The sequence below is a fragment of the Podarcis vaucheri genome (assembly GCF_965113315.1).
Source record: "Podarcis vaucheri genome assembly, chromosome: 8".
Classification (NCBI taxonomy): domain Eukaryota; kingdom Metazoa; phylum Chordata; class Lepidosauria; order Squamata; family Lacertidae; genus Podarcis; species Podarcis vaucheri.
This window is the reverse complement of record NC_138766.1, coordinates 60,773,748-60,787,064: the sequence shown is the minus strand read 5'-3', so window position 1 is coordinate 60,787,064 and position 13,317 is coordinate 60,773,748. Positions and strand designations below refer to the sequence as shown.

General features: G+C 37.7%; 1 protein-coding gene across 11 annotated transcripts in view; it reads left to right on the top strand.

Annotated features, from left to right (window-relative positions):
- NCOA2 (nuclear receptor coactivator 2) overlaps positions 1–13,317 on the top strand; it is a 128,079-nt gene that overhangs the window by 43,991 nt on the left and 70,771 nt on the right. The window lies entirely within an intron of this gene.

Here is a 13,317-nt window from a genome sequence, read left to right as displayed (position 1 = left end):
TTACTCCATTGTACAACCCAGTTCACTCTCTTGGAACGTAAATGTGATTGGACATGGAATTACAACATAAAAAGACAACTACTACTAACTCGCAAGGTATGTATTCTTAAACTGTGTGGGATTTTTCTGCATAACTATCCGACTCTTAACAAAAAGAATGCTTTGAGCGTTGGTAAAATATTAAACATAGTAACACCCCCCCCCAGCTTGGTTATGATAGGAGCAGTACTGTAAACTTATGGCTTGATATTAGCAAATGGAACTATATAAAGCACCTACAGATGGCATGATTTAACATACCACCAGCCTCTCACCCTTTCAAAACTATTATGATTATATTACACCATGTGCTCAGGAGACATCAGTAATACAGCATGCATTTTCAATTAGGTTGTTCTAATTTTTGTCTGACCATTAAGAGGTTTAGCAAACAAACAAACAAGCAAAAAACCTACACTTCTGTAGAATGAATTATTTCCTGGCCACTTTGCCAAGCTAACCTTTGAACAGAAGATCATTCTGAACTGAATGAATGGACAACTAACATTTACTGTATACTGTAATCCAACTCTGATTCTATGATTTGAAAACATCGGTAGTCTTCTCTAATCCTAGTGATTTGCAAGTCCAGGAGTTGTTTTGATTCTCTTTTATCAAGAGATCTGAGAAATTACTGTGCCTTACTTACAGCTGGTTAATAACCTTGCTTTCACCTGCTCATGTAACTGTTGTAGGAGAACACTTGTGAAAGATCCAGGGTGGTTTCTTTGAGCAATAGGTGAAACCAGAAATCAGTACTTGTAGAAGCTGAGCTGTGACTTTCTTCCACTGTTACACTGTTTGCATGAATAGACCATTGTAGGAGCGTGTATACGTGCAAGACAGCTGCTAAAAATAACACACAACCAATTCTACAGCCAAAATTTTAAGCAAATTGTGGATTTCAAGCGCATTTTCTTCCAGAAGACTTCTTTTATAAATGTGTCTGGCATCTAGATGTTACTGTCTTTAGTGGGTGCTTCTTGGTGTAATGTTGGGACCATCTGAAAAGACAAACCATGCTAAAGTGTTTGAGTAAGTTAATTATATATTTGGCAAATCTGACTAGTAATGTACATGTTCTGCATTTTATCTTCATGTATTTATTAGGCTGTTAGTGCATAGGAGAGAAAATATTGCAATAATTGTCCTTCTCCCATACAAGCTTTTTTTTTTTTAAGGGATGCCCACACATTTTTAATTACCTTGACTAGTCTGGTTATATGTTCTGTTCGGTTTATGAGTCAGCTAGTTTCACCTTCACTCTCCCAACTGCGTTGTAATCAGAAGTGGGGGGAATGTATTGACTGCTAATTACATCTGTAGTTGTAATTTCTACTGGAAGTTCTGTTTTAGCCTCAGAATGGGCCTCATTTCACACACCAAAGGATTTTTTTTAATTTTTTTGAAAAAAATCATGCTGAAGCCTGTACTAAGATTAATTTAATTCCTGTAAACACGTCTCCTGAGACAAATCACTGCTTTTTGGCCATGTTTGTACCTGTCCCAGAAAGTTGCTGCTGAAAGCTTTCAGGCAGTTGCCTTAAAGGCTTATCATAGGAACATGAGTACAGTCTCAAAAGTATTCTGCATTCTTCTGTACACTAAAAATCTACAAAAGTGGAAGGAAAAACAGATGAGATGGAAGCTTAAACAGAAATTACTGATAATGATTTTGCTGACAAACTTCTACATAATAATTTTAAAGATCTTTATTGTTATTTTTCCATAAGAAAAACGTTACAGACCTATGCAAATGTGGAATATAGTAGGAGTGATACATAACCCCCCATATATATGAAAAAAATGAGAGGAACTAGGATTTAAATGTGTAATTCAGCTTAGTACAATGAAAGCAGGGGAAGGTTAACAAAATTATTTTTTAGAAATTTCATGAAAATTGGAAATTCTCTGAGGGAATAAGTAATTAGTCAGAAGATGGAAAATGAATCTTTGAAATCCTTGAAAGTGAAATTTAGTAGTAAAGCATTGTTAATGTCCTTCCTATGCACATGTAGCCCTTCTGTAGCAGTTGCTCTGAATATGTGCATTGAACTGTTTTGTATGTATTGATTTGGGAAGTTGCAGGTACAGTGTTTGGAGAAATTGAAAATGTTGTAGTTCTGTAGACAAAATGGTTCATGCTGAGAAACCTTTAAGGATGCCATCCTGTATGCCACTGGTTCTCAAACTTTTTTTATCTGGGCCACTGTATCAGAATAAAAAAATTGCTCATTCAACGCTGAATTTTTTTATTGATAAGAAATAACAGTACAAAACAAAAATAACTCCCAGCAGTGCTTGATTTATAACGTGGTACACAGCTACTTTATAATATGATCATAGGTTCCCCAAAAAGTATAAAATAATGAAGATACATAAGAACACGAATCAATCCCAAAATATAATATTGATTGTCCTTGAGTCTTGCCACCACACTTGCCAACATCTCTTGCCACATCCATGTGGCATGCCTCACCTTTGAGAACCACTGCTGTATGTACTTACTTGGAAACAAGTCCTATTGAACTCAGTGGGTCTTGCTTCTGAGTAGAGAAGTATAGGACTGTTCTGCTGCTAGAGTACAACCATTGGTTAAAGCTCATGACCTGTTTTGCAGAGAGGTAAACCACAAGCCCGGGTTCAGACATTATTTTTAATTGTGGTTTAAAGTAGTGTGTGAGTGTTGGCTCTGTTCTTTTCTAATTTTATAAAACTCATGCTGTAAGATTATGAGCTCAAAATCATGGCTTGTATCATATAGGATGCAAGGCTTTCTTCCACCTGCCTTGCTCCAACCTCTAGTATCTGCTTCTCGATTTTTGTTGTATTATTTTATGTACTGTGGCTTGCCATTGTTTTATTGATGATAGTTTAGAAATTACTTATCGTAACTGTTAAGAGTGAATTTCTGTTTAACTTTTATATGCTGATACTATTATTTTATACTATTCTAAAGATTGTTACTTTTTTGATGTAGGTTGCTTATTTTAAAGTTATGTTTTATTATCACATTTTTGTATTGCATTAGATTGTTATAAGATGTACATTTTTTGTTTCTTCAGCTTGTAAACCACCTTGAGTAAGATAGAAAGATGGTATACAAATTAAAAATGATGATGGTGATGATGACCAAAGGCTCCTCTAATCCAGCACCCTTTTCTCACACTGGCCAAGCAAGTTGATAGAGGAGCCCACAAGCAGCACATGAGTACAATAGCACTCTTCTTCAGGTTCTCTAGAAACTTGTATTCACAGGCATACATTTTATAATCCTGGTTCTGTTCTTTCCTTACTTTCTAAGATCAATCTGAAGCCTTGTGAAAGACTCAGTGGAGTTTTTAAATGTGGCATGATAATGAGAATTCTGGTTTTCAGTGAAGATCATATATGGGAAGAGCAGCTTTGGTTCTTAAGCAGTGCCTGGAAGATCTTGTTGGGGACAGTGTTAGTTTCAGGCAAAACAGAAGTGATAGGGTTGGGAAATCCAACTTCAGAAGTAGATAGTCAGCTGATGATTGCTGATGTGGTTTTCTAAGGTTTTTGCATCTCAAGACTACTTCTGAATGAGCTGTTAATAAGCTGCAACCAGGCCCGCATTTTATTTTCTTCCTCTGATTAATTGTGCCTTCATCTAGAGAGAATGGGTTTAGCGTCAGTCACCTGCACCTCACAGCTCTTCAGTTGACTACTGTAGTATTCCTATTTGAGAAGTTTTTAGAATAGCTATTGGTGCAGAGTGCAGCAACCTATCTAATTCCCTATAGATTTTGTGGATTTTCCTGAGACAGTACCTATATTCTTTAAGCATGTGTGTGTAGTGTGTGTGTGTGTGTGTGTGTGTGTGTATCTGTAACAGTAAATCCCTGTTCTCTCCATTTCTAGAGCAAGCCAAGGTATATGTTTCTAGGTTACATGCATGCAATACTATGCATGTTTATTCAGAAGTACAGTGGTGCCCCGCAAGACGAATGCCTCGCAAGACGGAAAACCCGCTAGACGAAAGGGTTTTCCGTTTTTGAGCTGCTTCGCAAGACGATTTCCTCTATGGGCTTGCTTTGCAAGACGAAAACACCTTGCGAGTGTTCCGATTTTTTTCCGCTCCCCCCCCTTTTCTAAGCCGCTAAGCCGCTAATAGCCTTTTAGCCGCATAGCCGCTAAGCCTTTAATAGCCGCTAAACCGCTAATAGCGCTAATCCGCTAAGCTGCTAATAGGGTTGCTTTGCAAGACGGAAAAACCTCTAGACGAAGAGACTCGTGGAACGGATTAATTTTGTCTTGCGAGGCACCACTGTAAACCCTATTCAACTGATCTACCATCTAGTAAGTGTGTAAAAGATTAGCCTCAGACTGTAGTCCAAAGGAATACACTTATTCCAAATAGACGCAGTAGTAATTACTGCTGAATAAACATACACAACATTACGCTTCTTTAACCTAGCATTCTATTCCATGGCCCGCTCAGTGTTAATAATGCCATATTCTTAGTGCAAGGTAGAAAATAAAGAGTATTTGATTTTCAGACTTTTGTAGTAATCCAGGCACGTAGGACCGCATATCTTTTGCTTTCTATCAGTCTTGAAAGTTCACAAGCATCAACCTGAAGCCGTGAATTATCATCTGAGGCCCTAGTTCATGCGCCCCCTCCATTGGAGGGTGGCAACATAATATTGGCTCTTTTCATTGGTGGCGCCTCACATGTGGAATGCTCTTCCCTGGGAGGCATGTTTGTTGCCTTCTTTAATAATAATGTAATAATTTACTAGTATTTCCTTAAAACTTACAGTAAAAGTAATGGAAAATTGTGTGGCCGTACTTTAGCTTACAGCAGTTTTGCATTAAAGGTTGGGCAAATGTTCCTCATGTCTAATGACAGAAAGTCTTGAAAAGCATGCTGAAGTTCCTTGATGCTTATGCTTCTGTTTGTGCTAGTGTTTCATGCTGATATTGCATGTTTACACACTCCATCCATATGATTATCAAAGTCTGAGCTCTTCTGAGAAGTGTTACTTGCTCTGTTCATTACACTTGAATATTTTAGTAGTTCAGTATATATTTCAATAGCTTGACAGCTCCTTATGCAGTCCGTAAGGGGAATTTTGATGAGACAAACACTCTTTTTTTTTTGGCTGGAAGACCTGACTTACACAAAGGAACACTGTCTGAAGAAGTGTGCATGCACAATGAAGCTTATACCCAGAACAAACTTAGTTGGTCTCTAAGGTGCTATTGGACAATTTTTTAATTTTTGAAATTTATTTCGACTGCGTCAGACCAACACGGCTACCTACCTAAACAAAGGAATACTAATTAGTGTTTAGAATTAATTTAAACTTGGAAAGCAGCTCAAGTATGCATTTATATGATACAGCTAAAAAGGGAACAAAACTGTTCAGTACCAGGTTTAGACTTTCTCTAGATTATATTAATTTCAATAGTTTCTCAGGTGTAAGGCCAAATCATTTCAATAGGCTTCGCAACATAAAATACAAGATAAAAACTCAAAATACACAATAAAATCAAGAACAAGCCCCCTCCAAGCCAATAACTCTCCCACACAAAATAATAATTATTAATCATATTTATCGATGAAAATGCCACCTGCAACAAACAAACGTTGTATATTTTTTTGTTCCAATAAACTTTCCCAGGACAGTTTTATAGTAGAAACAGAAATACAGTAATAGTAAAATAAAACAAAACATATACTATAAAACAACAGCAATAGAATCTAAAGCAGCACATTATGGTTATGATTATATTTATAAACCATGGAAAACACAAAAGCAGTTTACATAAAACACAGTAAAAAAAATTAAGAAGAAAAAACTTTAAATAATTACAAAGAAATACATTAGTAAAAACAGAAAACCTATCAATTAATTTTTTTAAATTAAAAACCAAATGTTAAAACAGACCAATGGGATAAATCTTACAAGTAGCAGCGGTGTGTGTGTGTGTGCTACTATGATTATTTTATCATTACACTATCTGTTGTTATTATTATGCTATCTAATCTGTTTCTTGCTAGCAAAGGGAACAATCCATGGAGTTTCCAAGCTAGTAGTTCCATCTCCTTTTGTAGTCTGCAAATTATTGTCAACTATGTACAGTATCCTTTGCAAAGCTCTAAAGAGTCAAAGGATTCCTGCGAAAGGATTTCAAATCGAATACAGATCTGAGTTTGAATTGGATCGTTCCGAACAACCAACGCTGCTTCTTTTTTGCAGAAGTAGTCTTGTCATAACTAGAGAGAATTACAACACCAGAAACACTCCCACCCACTCAAAACATAGTAAACAGACCTTCTGAACTTAGGGAAAACAAAGCACAAAGTCCACTATGGACGTGTCTGTGCAAATTTTTGTTAACTATTTAGTTGCTTTTAAATACAGAGTGAGTAATGTTCAAGCAATTGTCTGATGTTAGCAGATACTTGTAACGACTTTTTGTTTTAATATATCAAGTGGCTGAATGCAGTTGTTCCTTGACAGAAGCATCTTCTTGCAACTGTTGATTAGTATTGGGGACTATTTGATGGGACCATGTGAGGACTCTACAGCTCCTCAATGTCATTGGCTTGTTTAAAATACTCATGTCACCACCATAATTTTTTAGGTATCTTTTGACTAGTGAGGGCAGATACTCCATTTCTTCTGCACTTCTGCACTTCCACTGCTGCGTTACTCCGGTTGCAAATGCCAGGCATTCTAAGATTTGTGTGACTAGCAGGCTCAAACGATATATCCTTATAAGGTTGAACTTGACATTGGCTTTCTAGTGTAAATTTAATGGCAAAGAACTCCCGTGTTATGGAATAAAGGTTAAAAAAAAGGGTGGTTCCACATTTTGATAGCGTATGAACTTCTTTTGTAGTGTATGTCTTTGCTAGATTTTAAAAGTGACTGTAAGACAAGTTTCTAGCATTTTTGCCTTCATTTTTAGACTCTAGGTGCAACTCAAACTTACAAATAATATTTATTAAATATCCTTTCTGATGTTTACCATTTCAAATAATATCAAATTCTCAGAAGGGAGAAAAACCTGACTTATCCAAGACTGTAGACTTTTCCAGAAGCTGAATATTTACAGAGTTAGGTGTAAAGTTTATATTAATTGTAGTCACTTTAAATTGTTAGTTTAAAAATAATTTGTGGATGAATTTAAAAGCCCTTTTCAATATTCTGTGTCAATATAAAACAGTTTCCATTTTCAACTGGAACTATGCACACATTATTTCTCACCACCACCCCCATTATCTTATTTGTGTAAAAATAACAGTAAGATCCGAATACCATTGGCACTGTGTAGCAAAGTTTGCCTGAGCTGCATTTATCTCTCCCCCCACCCTTTATTTACTATGAATGATATTTTTGCTTAGTGTTGGCCTACATAGTGAGCTAAAATGAAACTATTAACTATTCCATCTCTTTGGAGCAGTGAGATGTATGGTTGTATTACACACTTCAAATATACATTTTACAGATACATATTGTGATGGACACATCCCAGCCACCCTGGGTCCCGTACTGCCTGGGAAAGGAGACCTGGTAACAACAGAGTGTACCCTCTCCTGTACTCTCAATTGAGGTAATCTCCACTACCAAATACAGTGGTACCTCGGGTTACATACGCTTCAGGTTACAGACTCCGCTAACCCAGAAATAATATCTCGGGTTAAGAACTTTGCTTCAGGATGAGAACAGAAATCGTGCTCCAGCGGTGCAACAGCAGCGGGAGGCCCCATTAGCTAAAGTGGTGCTTCAGGTTAAGTACAGTTTCAGGTTAAGAACGGAACTCCGGAACGAATTAAGTACTTAAACTGAGGTACCACTGTAAGTGAATACCGTATTTTTCGCTCTATAACACGCACCAGACCATAACACACACGTAGTTTTTAAAGGAGGAAAACAAGGGAAAAATGTTCTAAATGAAATAGTGGATATATGATTTTTGTGGTTCATGCTGTGGCCACAGACATGTGATCTGACAATGAGTTTGGGGTAGCCCAATGCAAAAATCCTGAGGATCCATGTGGATCCATGCTTTGTAACCACGGAGGAGGGAAGGAAGGGGAACCATGGATCCTCTGCTCACAGCTGCAGCAGATCCCCCCCGCCACCCGCAGGCATTCGCTCCATAACACACACAGACATTTCCCCTTATTTTCTAGGAGGAAAAAAGTGAGTGTTATGGTGCAAAAAATACGGTAATTATTTGCCAGGCAGCCCCATAGCAAGCAACATCCCAAGGTTCCCTATCTCTGGAGCCTCCTTGGATAGTGTGAGGTTAAATCTAAAGGCATGGGAGTGTTTGGAATAAGCTGAGAGAACAACAGACATATAAATGTGAAAAAGAGAGAGAAAATGATACCCCAAAATTACTGAAACCCAACATACTGCTTTTGCAGCAAAACCCAACCAAAATTGGATAAACGTGATCCTGTAGCCTATTCTACAATATTTTGGCGGCTTATTAGGCTAGTGTTAACAACAGATTGTAGTTTTACTAGTATTCCTTACTCACAAGTAGACTTTATCCTTCATGCCCTTCTCTTAGACATCCCAAAACACGATATATTCTTGCTCTACCCACCTCCTCACTCTCTCTTTTGATAGACCCCTCTAGTCAGTCATGCTGTTCCCATTGAGGTACCTACTCAAAGCTTTTAAATTTCCCACCCTAGGAGAGAGATGTGCTGTTAGACACATCAACAATGACAAATGCCTAATGAACCTCAGGGCATCTGGTACGACTCCAGGTTAACCTTATAACAATCCACATACAAGTTGTAACAAGGCATACAGGCAAGACACATTTCCATTACAAGCAATCCAGTAACTAGCTCAGTTCCTTCATACATGTCCTGCACATATCTAAGAGAAGAATCTGCTGTATGGTTTCAGAAATGCTTTTTTAGCCAGGCATTGACATTGCAGTAATGCAGGATATTAAACCCTTATGGGAGGAAATGGGTAATCAAGACTTTGTCATAGTGGTTTGATGTATGGAACGGAACGGTAAATGAATGAATGGAATAGGATTTGTTTGTTTGCTTACAGAGTACCCTCTAATTATTACATGTCCATGAAGGATAGTTTAGTTGGTAGAGCATGAGACTCTTAATCTCAGAGTTGTGGTCTTGGGCAAAAGATTCTTGCATTGTAGGGGATTGGACAAGATGAGCCTTGTAGTCCCTCCCAACTCTACAATTCTAAGATTCTATTCTGTATAGAACCTTGCTTTGAGAGTATTTTGGTCAGTTCTGACCATTGTATTCACTGGTCTGTGCCAATCATCCTTAAAAATGTAGATTTGGAAGAAACTTCAAAGGGTATCTAGTCCAACCAGTTGTTGCATCTCCTGACATCTTTATCCTTTACACATACATGCACAAACTGTGGGTGTCTCAGTGTAGAAATGACACTACCTGGCTCTGGGCTATTCTGGGAGGAAGGGCAGCTATAAATAAGAAAATATAATAATACCTTGATCTGCACTGTGCTGTGGTTTGATTCAGGTTCTCTTGTAAACTGTGTTAGTTTGTCTTCTACCTCTATCTGACGTCAAAAACTCTTTTGAGTTTTTGATACCGCACCTGAACTTAGATTATCTTGGGCCTAGATTATGGTTCCTCAATTATTATATTCCCATAAATGCCTTATTCTATCACTAATAGCAGGCCCCTTCAGAGGCAGTGGCAGACTATAGTTTGATATGAACTGAAGAAACACTTGCATGGTTCCATTTCCTCTCTCCTAAATTCACACCCTACATTTCCAAACTTCTTATCCTTGTTTGTAGCAAACCATACTTTGCTTGTTCAAACAAACTAGGAAGTAAGAATCAGCAGCTGAGCAGACGTCAAAGGGGTTTTGTGCAAACCTGAGTCTGCCCAGGACTCAGTCACATGGCTTGGTCACATAACACAAAACCATGGTTTGACATTGTGACTGAATGGTCCCAGTGTTCTACTTAACTGCAGTTTTTGCTTTTGAGCCAAAATTGCTGCTTCTTAGGCTACATCAAATAGAGCAGTGGACCCCAGTATCCTATAGTCATTGTCACTGAGCTGATGAGAACCATATTCACTGCTACTGGTTGTTCACTGAGACACTAAATATGACATCGCTGGAACTCTGATGGGTGCTATATTCATGTGGCAACTTCACCAAATGTTGATATGGGTTAGTAATTTCTTCTGCATCTGCGTTCCCCCAGTCCTATTTGCTGTTATTCTATCAGCTGTGCATTGTTGAAGGCTCTTTATTTTATGTTCTATTGGCATTTAGGGCTTTCTTTTTATTTACGGTATTTCTGCTCCCTTTATTTTTCATTGCAATACTGCCAGTATGCCTTTTACCACTGTATTGTAGTGTCTGCCTTAGATCTACAGCCGCTGTTAACTCAACATCTGTCTGCAGTTCAGTACCACTGTCTAGCCAACATGCTCTCATTTTGTACATGCTCCTTTAATTTTAACTTCCCAAGCGGGTTACTTTGCATTTATCCTTGTGGAAGCTCATTTTATTTTTCACTGCCTTTCTGTTCTTGAATATTAGATCTGCCTCAGCAGTGCTCACTATTCCTCCCATGTTCATATCATCTGCAAATTTAATCAGAGTGCTTGCCACCCTTTTCTCAGGAAAAGAAATTAAAGGGGGGGTGGGGGGCTCTAAAGCAAGTGATCTGCATGGATAAAAGAAATGTGACAGCTAATATTGCTATGCATCCCATCCATTAGACCTTTATTCTTCAGGATTGTAGGGGTATCATGCATGGCACTCTCACCTTTAAATATAAAATATGTACTGCAAATTTTAGTACAACATAAGGGAAAACAATTTTATTTTTAATTTATCGAAGGCATAGGGTGTTTAAGCAGTCTGATTATATATTCTCCTGCAAGAAGGTATCTTAAACCAGAACTTCAGAAAGCCAAAACATGTCAATACCTAGCAATTTTAAATATTTTCCAGCTCTGAACAAGGTTGGTACCTGAGAATTAAAGCAATTTTTCAAACCTGGCCTTAGAGCTGGAGAAGCATAGTGGATGAGAATCTAAACTACAATTGGTAATGTTCCCTGTTAGGAATCTTGTCTGTGCTGTGGCTGGATATTAAGAGTAATATCATTACTATGACCACTTCATATTTATATTTAGTAAAATTATATAAACTATATTTTTCCCTGATAACACTGTTTTGCTGAAATGTATCTTTACTGCAAAGTTTTCACACTTCTAGTCTGTGCACATAAATAGAATTTCGTGTTTTAAAAGGTTTCAAAATATTACATACAGATATTGGCTATATTCTTCTGTATTCTGGCCCATCTTATTCTCAAACCAAGATTCCTTCACACTGTTTCTTTGTAGCAGTGTGACAACAAAAAAAACTCCTAAAAGATGAAATTTGCACGCTTTCAATACACATGACTTTCTGATACTACAAGACTTCAAAAATCATCTGTATTTTGGGGGAGTTGTTTATTGAGTAGTTAGAGAGTCTGACTAGGACCTAGGAGACCAGGGTTCAAATCTTTTAAGTTCAAGGGTGACCTCGGCCCACTCAACGGCATCAGCCTAACCTACCTCAGGGAGTTCTGGGGATTAAACAAGGAGGCAGAGAACCATGTAACTTGAGAAATCACTGGAAAAGGTGGAATATAAATGCAATAATTAAAAATTGAGTAGATGAACCTTCCAAATCGTCACTTTTGTAAGAAAATACATACAGTGGTACCTCGGGTTACAGACGCTTCAGGTTACAGACTAACCCAGAAATAGTACCTCGGGTTAATAAATTTGCTTCAGGATTAGAACAGAAATCTGGCGGTGCTCTGGCAGCGCAGCAGCAGGCTCCATTAGCTAAAATGGTACCTCAGGTTAAGAACAGTTTCAGGTTAAGAACGGACCTCCAGAACGAATTAAGTTCTTAACCTGAGGTACCACTGTACTCTTGAATTTGAAGCAAACTGCCTCAGTGATCTGGATTTCAACTGGAAAGTTAGTTAGGTTTGCAAAACTTTCACCGCCATAAGGGGAGGGGAACTGAAGAAATATCACGGCTAGTGCAGAACCGAAAACATATTTATTGTTTTTACAGTGTGCATATAGGAGCAAATTTACAAAGGGTTTATGTGTTAAGTGTTACAGAGGAAAAAATAAATATGGTTAAACTTAAATCAAGGCTAGAAATCTAGAGTTCATAAACTAAATAATTACTTATGCCTAATAAACATCATGCGTAATATTTGTTTTCAGTCTGTATTAAGTGTTTATAGTTATGGTGTATGCATTATTGAGAAGACATAGCATCAGAATGCTTTCATTGTGTGTGTTTTTTCCCAAGGAGATATACAATGTTGGCACTTCACTCTGCAAAATGTTTTAAGTGGGTTTTAGAAGAGATGCCCTCCTTAATAGCAGTAGAAAGTGTGTGTGGGGGGGTGAGGTCTATTATCATAACGCTGTGCTAATGTAGGTTCTGAGTCATGTGACTGCAGAAAAGGCTATTATCTCAATGAAAAGGAAACTGCTTTTTAGAGCAGCAGTAGAACAGAAGCCGGAGGAATTTTCGAGTGCTCCACCATACTGGATTGTCTATTTGATCACCAGCTAGAAAAGGATTAGTTGTGGCTAGTTTATCAGCTGTCATTAGAAGCAGATGAGAGAGGAGATAAGCTGCTATGTGCGCACATCCTCACTCAGCATGTGTTTTGGTTTACATCAAGGCAATGTTGGTTTAAGTTAACGCAGAACAGATATTCTAATATGTTATCTCTGCTCATTGCTGCTTGCTTTTGTAAAACAGCCAGTATGCAGGGTGTGGGTTTTACTTATATTACAGGCTGAAGATAAAAGAAGAACTGGTGAGATTTTACATTGAACTGCAGAGTCTGTGGAAGATTGCAAGGTGTGTTTCAGAAGTGCAATGACTTCATATTTGGTATGTTCATGTTTTCTGTGTAATGTGAAAGATGCAGAGCATGACAATTGAGCAACAGCATTCCTTAGCAGATAGAGTGAGGATTTCAAGCATATTCTTATTCCCCTCCTTTTTGAAAGTGACTACTGATAACCTTGCAGTTGCCTTGTAACAGTTATATTGAAAGATATATATATATATATATACATGCGCATACATAGTGTGTAGTAGAAAATGTCGAACACTAAGAATTTTGTGAAGCACAGCAAAATAATCTAAGCAGTATATATATGCTCTATTTTCAGGAGGAGGAAGATCTCAGGGGGGTATGCATTGTTCTTGCAATGCT